Here is a 9,294-nt window from a genome sequence, read left to right as displayed (position 1 = left end):
GTCACCGGAGTCACTGGGACCTAGTGATGGCTCTGAAGTCAGCTCAGGGGCCAGAACAGGGCAAGTCCCTCATGCAGGCATCTGCTTTCTGGACGGGCACTTTATCAGTGGTTGGCTATTTCTCCAAGTGTGGTCCTCAGGCCGCCTGCTGCTGTCTCTGCAGAGCTGCCCAGGCCCCACCTTGGCCCTACTCGGTCAGAAGCAGGAGCTTCCTTTCCTCCTTTAGTCTGACACCCTGCTCTCACCTTAGCTCCCCTCAAAGACCCCCTGAGGACCTTCTCTCCCCCCAGCCCACGTCCTCCTAACCCTGGGCACCCAAGTTCTTAGTTTTCAGTCGCAAGGCCTCCAGCTTCCCACCATCCTTCAGCAGTAGCCTGAATACCACCCCTTGTCTGCATACCACGGTGCTATTATTAGGGGCTAATGTCAGAAACTCAAACTGCAATCCCTGGCAGCCCTTTGATCCCCCCACCCCCAAGCGGAGGAGAGAATCGCCGGAAGGGACAGCCCAGCCTGAGGTTAGATAGTCCGGTGCTCTTTCCCCTGGGCTCCAGGGCACTGCAGGCCAGCAGGAAGGAGCTGAGCTATTCTTAGCCAAGGTGTGGGAGCCTGGCAGGAGCTGCAGGTGCTGCCTCAAGGGTCAGAGACAGGAAATGGCCACCCACTTTGGCTGCCCCCCCACTTTGGCTGCCCCCCCCACTTTGGCTGCCCCCCCCACTTTGGCTGCCCCCCCACTTTGGCTGCCCTTCACACGAGGAAATGACCACCACACTCCCTCAACCCAGCAGCAACTAGGACCACCCCCTCGGTCCCCTCTGCAGCGAGCATGGCTCAGCCTCCCTCTCACCGGTCAGTGTGTGGGTACAGTTAACCACTATCTCGGTTCCTTCATGGAACCCTATCATTCCACAGATGCCAAGGCTGAGCTCCAGAATGAGGACGTGATCTGTCCAGGCCCCCTGGATATTCTGGGTCTGACCCAGAACTCTAACCAGTGCCGGGCAGGGTCCTAGGTTATGGCAGCCTAGGGTTGGGTTAAGGTTTCCAAATGCCAGTCAGAAGGCGTGGGCTGTCTGTGACAACATCCTCTTAAGTCCTTGGGAAAATGATGAAAAATAAGATAAGATCACTGATTGTACTTTTATAGAAAGGGCTTTCTTTTTAGTTTATGCTCTCCTCAACTTAAGATTGTAAAAAAATGACCTTATTTTGGGCGCCTGGGTGGCTCAGTTGGTTAAGCGACTGCCTTCGACTCAGGTCATGATCCCGGAGTCCCTGGATCGAGTCCCACATCGGGCTCCCTGCTCGGCAGGGAGTCTGCTTCTCCCTCTGACCCTCCCAACCCTCCCCCCTCTCATGTGCTCTCTCTCTCAGTCTCTCTCTCTCAAATAAATAAATAAAATCTTTAAAAAAAAATGACCTTATTTTTATGAAAAGACTATACTAGCGTATGATAATCCTATGTCAGCCCCTAACATGAATACATCTTTTACTGAAGTGTGAAGTGAAAATATGTCTGTGAACCAATAAAGCAGAGAATACCAACAAGAAAATAAAGCCACAGTTAATTAATTCATTCAGGAAATATTCAGAGGGTCTCCTAACTGGCCTGCATTGCATCAGGGCACAAAATACACATGGTTCTGCCCTCATGCTGCTTACAGCCAAATGGGGATGACAAGTGACAAACAAGTAAATGTGGGACTGGAAAATGTCATAGGTGCTACAAATGAGTTTTTTAAAGGATGGTGCTGTAAGACAGTATAGAAGGGACTGGGAAGACTTAGTTTCAATCGGGCGGTCAGGGAGCCCGTTGACAGAAAGCCATCAGGGGACAAAGGGCAGCAGTCAGGCAAAGGGACAGCTTGGATGGAGATCTGAGGTTGGAAGAGACCTCAGCAAGATTTAGGAAGCTGAGACAGCCAGTGAGGGGGAGAGTGGGCGAAGGGGCCAGCCTCAGAGTGGAGTCCGACAGGCAAGGTGAAGCCCACACCCTTCAGACCTAATTGGCCATGGTGAGCAGTTTGGATTTTATTTTAGAGCAAAGGGAAGTCACTGAAAGGTTTTCGGCAGGGGAATGAAATGGCCCAGTTTTCATTTTAAACATCTTATCTCTGCCTGCTGTGTGAAGAATGAACAGGGGAAACTCCAGAATGGTCAGAGGGAGACCAGATCAGAGGCCACTGGAATTCCAAGTGAGAAATGCAGGAAATACAGAGAAGTGGTAGACTTTCCTCAAGATTATGTTCTACTTGTAAGCAAACACACACACACACACACACACACACACGCACGCACAGTGAGTCAGATTATTTGGCAAATTCAATAAAGTCATATGTTTGGACACAGATTTTTGGAGACAAGAGCTGAGAACACTCCGGGACCTTCCCACTCCCTCTTTAGTTCTAATCCTCTGGCTTGACTATGGGGTCTTCAGATAGTCACTGTGCTTGCTCCCCTAGGTCAATACAACCTCAGAGACCCTGTCCCTGCTGTCCCCAACCAGTCCTCCCAAAGTCCCCGAGTTTGGATGCAGCTATCTCTGGAGAAAACACACATATGGGAAACAGCTTTCTGGCCACTCTCACAAAATCATCTTCTAATCCAGTTGAAGCTGGAGTGGAGGGAAGGCGTGGAGGACCAAGGAAAAACATGAAGCCTGTCCAAGATAGGATCTGGGTAGAGTGTCAGGGGCACCACCCCATCTTTGGAGACATGCCTCCAGGGTAGCCCTTGGGATTTCAACTGGCCTTTGTGCCTTCCTCTTGTCCCTGCAAAATCAGATGGGTCCCACAGCTGTGTACCATCTGCTACCCTCCACCCCAGAGGAAGCTACAGTTTGGGGGTTAAGGAAGTGAGGCAAAGACAGTGACTCTTCTTTGGCTCTGGAGGGTGAGTTGTAGGAACGAGTCTAGACTTCCCACAAAGTAGGCAAGTGTCCTGGAATCCATCTGCATAGTGGCTCCCCCAAAACTCTCTCCTGGCATGGAAAAAATGTTAAAGGAAACTCAGGGTGCTGAGGCTTCCGAACTCCTTTCCTACTGAATGGTTCATAGACTCTGGCTTAGAGACTTCATCTTTCCTGTTCACTCTACTCCCTGCCCCTCCTCCTTCCTGCACACCCCAAGCCCTTGCACCCCAAGTTTCCAAACCTGGATCATTATAAGTCTAGCAGCACCTAGTCAGGCTGACATGCAATCCTCCCTAAAGGAAGAGAACTGTACTTCCACCCAGTAGATGATGTTATCAGCCCCCTCCCTGAGCTCAGAAGTTTGGTACAGCCCAGACATATGGATCTTTTTAGAGACTCATGCAGTTTGGCAACCCTGTTTGACACCCTCTGAGCCCTGCTGTTCTGACACGGCTCTGTTGGGAGTGCACCAGGAGAGGGAATGAGAGGATCTGTGCAGGCTCTGTTATTCTTGTTCTTCTCTGGTCATTTCTCCTGGCAACTCTCTACTCCATCTGGAAAACAAGAATTGTTTCTTTCCTGGTTCAGTCTTTGGCTGAAAACAGAAAGGAGCTAAATAAGAGAGAGAGAAAGAAGGAGAGAGGGACAGAGAGAGAGATGAGAGAAAGAACACAGAACTACACTGGTCAGTTTTCCAAGACAAAGACTGGGAGCTCCTCAACTAGTTATATACTCTGCCTTGCTCCTCCTCCTCTTCTCCATCTCTGGTCACTCCAGGGAGAGTTATTTGCATCCCCCAAGTGTGTGTGATTGGTGCTGCTGGATTGTGCAATGCACAGCCTGAGCACTATCTACTTCAACCCAGCCTCCTCCATCAGGTAATCCACCCTGAGCCTCTGGTCAGTAAATTTAGCCTTGCTCCATATGTTCTAAAATGATGAAAAATTCTTCTGCGGAGACAAAAAGAGGTCTCTGAACCTTCTGCCCCCCTTTCCCAGCCAGACACACAGGAGGCTGGCCTGTCTTGGAGGAAAGGGAACTTTCTTGCTGCCCCTAGAAGAAAGAACGACTTCTCTGCTCAGAAAGCAACAGCCAGACCTGCCAAGGAAAGTACTCTGGTGCTCAGAGGTCTTCTCCCAGTGTGAGACCTCTGGTGACCCCCCCGCGCAACCAGGGAGTCTGTAAATTTTGAACCCTAAAGAGTGACGGCATCTTGGATGAAGATGCTAAACTAGGGGGAGTCCAAAAATTCACAGGAATCGGGCCATTCTGGAGCCATTTCCCCACCCTCTGCCTCCCAGGTGGTCTCTTCCAGGCCCACAGAACCGACACAGATGATGAGAAGCGGGAGAAATGAGAAGTGAAGAATGCCTTGCCTTTTTCTTCCAGAGCCAGGCCTGGACCAACCACCTTATTTTGTTTTTGATGGTTTCAACACAGAAAAGACCTCTACACAAAGCGTAAGAGTCAATAGCTTGGGACAGATGTTTCCTTTCCAGCCACATTTTCCTGCCCTGAGTTAAAAATAGCCACCCTCTTTGCTTTGGCTTCCATAAGATGTATGTTAACGCTCTCCAGTTGGGTTTGCAGAGACCAAGATTGATGGGTCCCTGGATTTTAAAGCCTATTGGCCTATGAACTAGATGCAATATTGGGTGCAAGATGATCCAGCCCCTGGAGCGGGGGGTCCCTGGACCCTCTCGTGAGGGAAACTGCTTCCCTACACCTACCTTCAGGTAACACCAGACAGAACTTCTAAGTGAAGAAGGCAGTTTGCTAAGTAGCTCCTCTTTTGTTTCTCCATAAATCCTTCATCTTGGAATTTTCTTGAATCAATTACACGCCAACCCCCAGGGTAGCCTGGACCCCCTTTGATATTCTGGCTTTAATGGAAACATAAACGCTATCCACTAGCATTCATGAGCAATGCTGAGACAGGTCTGCACGGTCAGGAAGATTTATTGAAGGCCTAGAACTGACACAAGGGAAATGAGCAGAGACAATACCAGAAGGACAGCCACATTGAAAGTCACAAACAGCGGACGTCTGACCCATTCTCAGAGCGCTGCTTCCCGGGACTGAAAGGATCCTTATCCAAGTTGGCTTCATCACAGACGTGTTCACCCTTTAGCCAAGCTGTGTTGAGTGATCACAAGGCCGCTCCCAGAGGACACCCCAGATCCTGACAAAGCCAAAGGGAAGAACTATAATCATAAATAATTGCCACACCTTTCACCTTCTCAAAACAAAAATAGCTTTGCTTGTTATTTTTGTTTATAGAAGTAATGCACAGCTATTGTAAACACCAAATGCACAGGCTGCCTACAGAGTGGAGAAGAAAGTGAAGTTTAGCTATAACTTCACCACCAGAGACAATCCTTGTGCATGTACAGGCTGCATGTTATCATTTCACAAAGTAAAATAACATCACACTGTGACACACTGTTTTCCCACTATATCACCAGCTCTTAATAGGTGCAGCAATGCACAGAAACGCTGTGGGTTGTGAGCAAGTCTAGCTGAAATGCCACAGCCTTTCTCTCTGACTCAGGAGCTTGTCCCTTAGGAGCCAAACTGAGATGGTGGCCCTAGGCCAATGCTTGGAGGGGAGGGGGAAATGAGACATTACATTTTATGCCTCTTTTCTAATCATCATTACATTTTTGCCTTTAATGATATCCCAAGGGGCCTGTGAAACGTGCCAACAGATTATCTTGGGCGCCTGCACTGGGTGGTCAGCTCAAGCTCACTCCCATCTAAGGAAGAGCCCCACCTACTCAAATGCAATGAGGATGTTATCCCAACATATAATTCCTGTATACATACATATACATCCATGAGTAACTTGAAAACTCGTATAACTTAAACATTTGTAACAAATTAAGACACAAATTATTCACGAACAAGTAATGATATGGATTAGAAAGGGGACATACTCCAGATAAAGCACAGAATAATGAGACAGAAGGAATTTTATCAATAACAATTTGAAATCTTTGATAAATATGTAATTGCCTAGGAAAATAATAACACTTGCTCAAGGAGAAATTTTTTTAAACTGAGAACTCATAACAACTAATGGAATCAGTATTTTAAAATAGTCTCACACTAAATACTGGACCCAAATGATTTCATAGGCAAGTTCTAACAAATTTTTAAGGAAGTAATCATCCCAGTCTTATAAAACTTCTTCCTGAGGATAGAAAAAGAAAAAGAAAAGAAATACTCTCCAACTCATTTTATAAGGACTTTATAACCCCAATACCAAAATCAAACAATGACATAATGATGAAGAAAAAATACAGGCTCATTTCACTTATGAATACAGAAGCAAAAATCATAAATAGAAAATTGGACTCACAAATTAAATTCTACAGTGTATAAAAATGATAATAAACCATGACAACGTTGGGCTTAACGCAAAGTTGGTTTAATGTTAGAAAATCTATATATGTAATTCACTGTGCTACCATATTAAAGGAAAAAATATATATCGTTTCGATAGATCTAGATAAGACATTTTTAAAAATCATAGTAAGCTCATTACTAAAGAAAGAAATCGGGGCGCCTGGGTGGCTCAGATGGTTAAGCGTCTGCCTTCGGCTCAGGTCATGATCCCAGGGTCCTGGGATCGAGTCCTACATCGGGCTCCCTGCTCCTTGGGAGCCTGCTTCTCCCTCTGCCTCTCTCTCTCTCTCTGTCTCTCATGAATAAATAAATAAAATCTTAAAAAAAAAATAAAAAAAAAAGAAAGAAATCTTTTAGTAAATGAAGAATAGAAGGGAATGTGTTTAGCATGATACAGAGCACATATAAAAAATAAGCAAACATAATCCTAAGTGGGAAAACATTAGAATATTAGCCTTTAAAACCTGGAATGAGGCAAGGATGTTTAGGATCACCACATCTTTAATCCTTGCAGCGGATGTTCTTGCCAGGACATTACCTTAAAAAAAAATAATAATTCAGAGGGAGAAAGATTGGAAAGAAGAAACAAAATTATCACTATATGCAGCTGATATGATCATTTACATAGAAAACCCCAGGAATCTACAAACACTTAGGAATAATAGGAGAGTTTCACAAGGGAGCTCAACAGAAGATTAATATAAAACAATGAATTATTGTTTCATACACCAGCACAAAAATAATTAAAAAGAAGACACGATTTACAATAACATTAGAGGACATCCATCATCTAGGAATAAATCTAACGAAAGATGAATTACAACCACAGCAAGAAAAATCAGAAACTTTAAGGAAGACCCAAACAATGGAGAGCTATGCCAAATTCACCAAAGGAAAGATTTGGTTCTCTCCAAATTAATCAACAGAGAAGTTCTGATCAAAATCCAAAAGGCTATTTTAGGGAAGAACCTGATAAGCAGATTCTAATACATATGGAAGAGTAAAGAGCAGAGAAGAGCCAGGCCACTTTTCTGAAGAAAACTAGGGTCTTCACTTGCCCTACCCATATCAGGACTTACCTGAAGCTGCAGTAGATTAGACAATGGGAAAGGCACCGGGGTACACAGGGTGACCAGAGGAGAGAGTCCAGGAGCAGGCCCACATTTATACACAATGTTGGCATATGACAGGATGGCATTTCAGATCGGTAGGGAAAGCAGAGACTACTCAGTAAACAGAGCAGGGAAAGTGGTTATCTGTATGAAAAATATATGAAACTGTATGAGTGCCAGTTATTCACCCTGAGTCCCTTAGTTCCGACCCCACATTTCTAGACGCTTCTCTATAATGCCGGGGATGGTGTGTGTTTGCTCCGTTATGTGAGAATATTCGATTCTTCTGCAGAGGCCAAGAAAAGCAAACAGGATGGGCAAAATTCTTCCATTGTATTTGCTATAGACAATAGGTAAACAATTGGCAGAATTCAGATATGCTAAAAATAGGTAGCAAGTTTTTAATCTGCAAAGACATGAAAAAAATAAAATAAATGGAATATATTGTAGAAAGAATATAATGAACAAGAGTATCACTTACAGGTGGAAAGGGATAGAAAGATTAAGTCACTACAAGGTAGAGAGCATATCACCTCAGGGCTGACAGGCAGGTCATTATCTACTTAAATTGTCTACCTATGGTCCCTGTATGTTCTGCCCCTGAAATGCTGACAAAGGAGATGGTTGCACAGGACACTGACGAGCTGTGTGAGTAGACCTGTGACCAGGCCTACCTGCCCTTGCACCCCGCAACAGAGCAAGCATTGGTTGCCACGTTGGTTCCAGCCATGTTCCATCCCTTACTTAACTTCAGTTCTGGTCCTTACAGCTATACCATTGGAGCATACCACAAGAGTGAGGCTCTTTCACCTTGCTTGCTCCCTATGCCAAGCAGACTAACCTACCCCAACTCTTTCCTCGTCTTTCTGGCAGTATGTTTTAAATAGATTCAATAACCTTTGTAATCCGATCATCATAATTTGGCCTGGGCCCTCTTGCTCTGTGGTCTCTATAGCCTGCCTATGGCATATTTGGAGGCGAGTAATTTCCTACCAGACACTGGGGCAGGGAACCCACATGCCATATTTCCCAGGCCCCCTTTTCCGTGGGTTTCCAGTTAGGTTCTGCCAAGAGAAGGCACTGGACAGAGACTGGGAGTCAGGAAGAGGAAAGAAGGTACTGACTTCTGACTTCAAGGCCTCATGGCCTCCCTGTGGCATCCAAACACCTCTGTCACCAAGGCTCCCTCCCTGCTCAACTGGGATCTAAACCCTGAGAGTTTTCAAAGAGCCAAAACAAGTTTGCAATGTGGGAAAAAGGTGTTGGTTCTAAAATATGAAACTGGAAAATCAAAATGAACAAAAGTTGTATTTACTGTCTATAAAAGGTAAACTTAGCCAACTTGTAAACCACAATTCAACTCTAACAGTTTTATATAAACATAATAAAGTTTGAATTACAAGAACCAAATGAATAAACTTCAAAACTCAAAAACATTTTAAATCATTTCCCTTTTTTTTTTTTTTACATCAAAGTAGTTATATTTAACATGGGATGAGGGTCTATTTTAAATTGATCGATATGATGTGTGTGTGTTGGGGCTGAGGTGGGGCGATGTTCCATAGTAAAGATGGTCATAACCTAGAAGGTCTATAAAGGGCCTGACAGAGCCTCTCACTCTGGATCTTTCTGTTGCACCCTCCACTATGTGCCGTGTAGTTACCACCCTTTCTAGCACCAGCTTATGTGATGAACTAGGGGGGCAGAGATACCAAGGGGCAGCTAAGAAAGGCTGGAGCTTTGAAGAGACTTGAGAGCTCACTTCTATCTGACTGTGAGGAAACATAAGACGGGGGCCCCAGGATGGACTCATCTTCAGTGGCCAGACTGAACCTGAGTCTGTGGGTGGTGGGGGCAAGCTTG

The 9,294-nt window shown here is 45.3% G+C and overlaps 1 long non-coding RNA gene across 3 annotated transcripts in view; it reads right to left on the bottom strand.

Annotated features, from left to right (window-relative positions):
* Nucleotides 1-4,852: 4,852 nt before the first annotated feature.
* LOC123846076 (uncharacterized) overlaps nt 4,853-9,294 on the bottom strand; it is a 7,382-nt gene continuing 2,940 nt past the window's right edge. For all 3 annotated transcript variants that reach the window (XR_006791177.2, XR_010412265.1, XR_006791178.3), the window contains exons 2-4: nt 7,399-7,575; nt 6,784-6,857; nt 4,853-5,093 (exon numbers count right to left, since the gene is read on the bottom strand). This is a non-coding gene — a long non-coding RNA (uncharacterized LOC123846076). The remainder of the gene's footprint in view (nt 5,094-6,783; nt 6,858-7,398; nt 7,576-9,294) is intronic.

Source organism: Mirounga angustirostris, unplaced genomic scaffold, assembly GCF_029215605.1.
Source record: "Mirounga angustirostris isolate CCGP_5_RB_7025 unplaced genomic scaffold, mMirAng1.0.hap1 SCAF_6, whole genome shotgun sequence".
In the NCBI taxonomy this organism is placed as follows: Eukaryota; Metazoa; Chordata; class Mammalia; order Carnivora; family Phocidae; genus Mirounga; species Mirounga angustirostris.
Note: the sequence above shows the minus strand (reverse complement) of the source record. Positions and strands in the feature narration are given on the sequence as shown.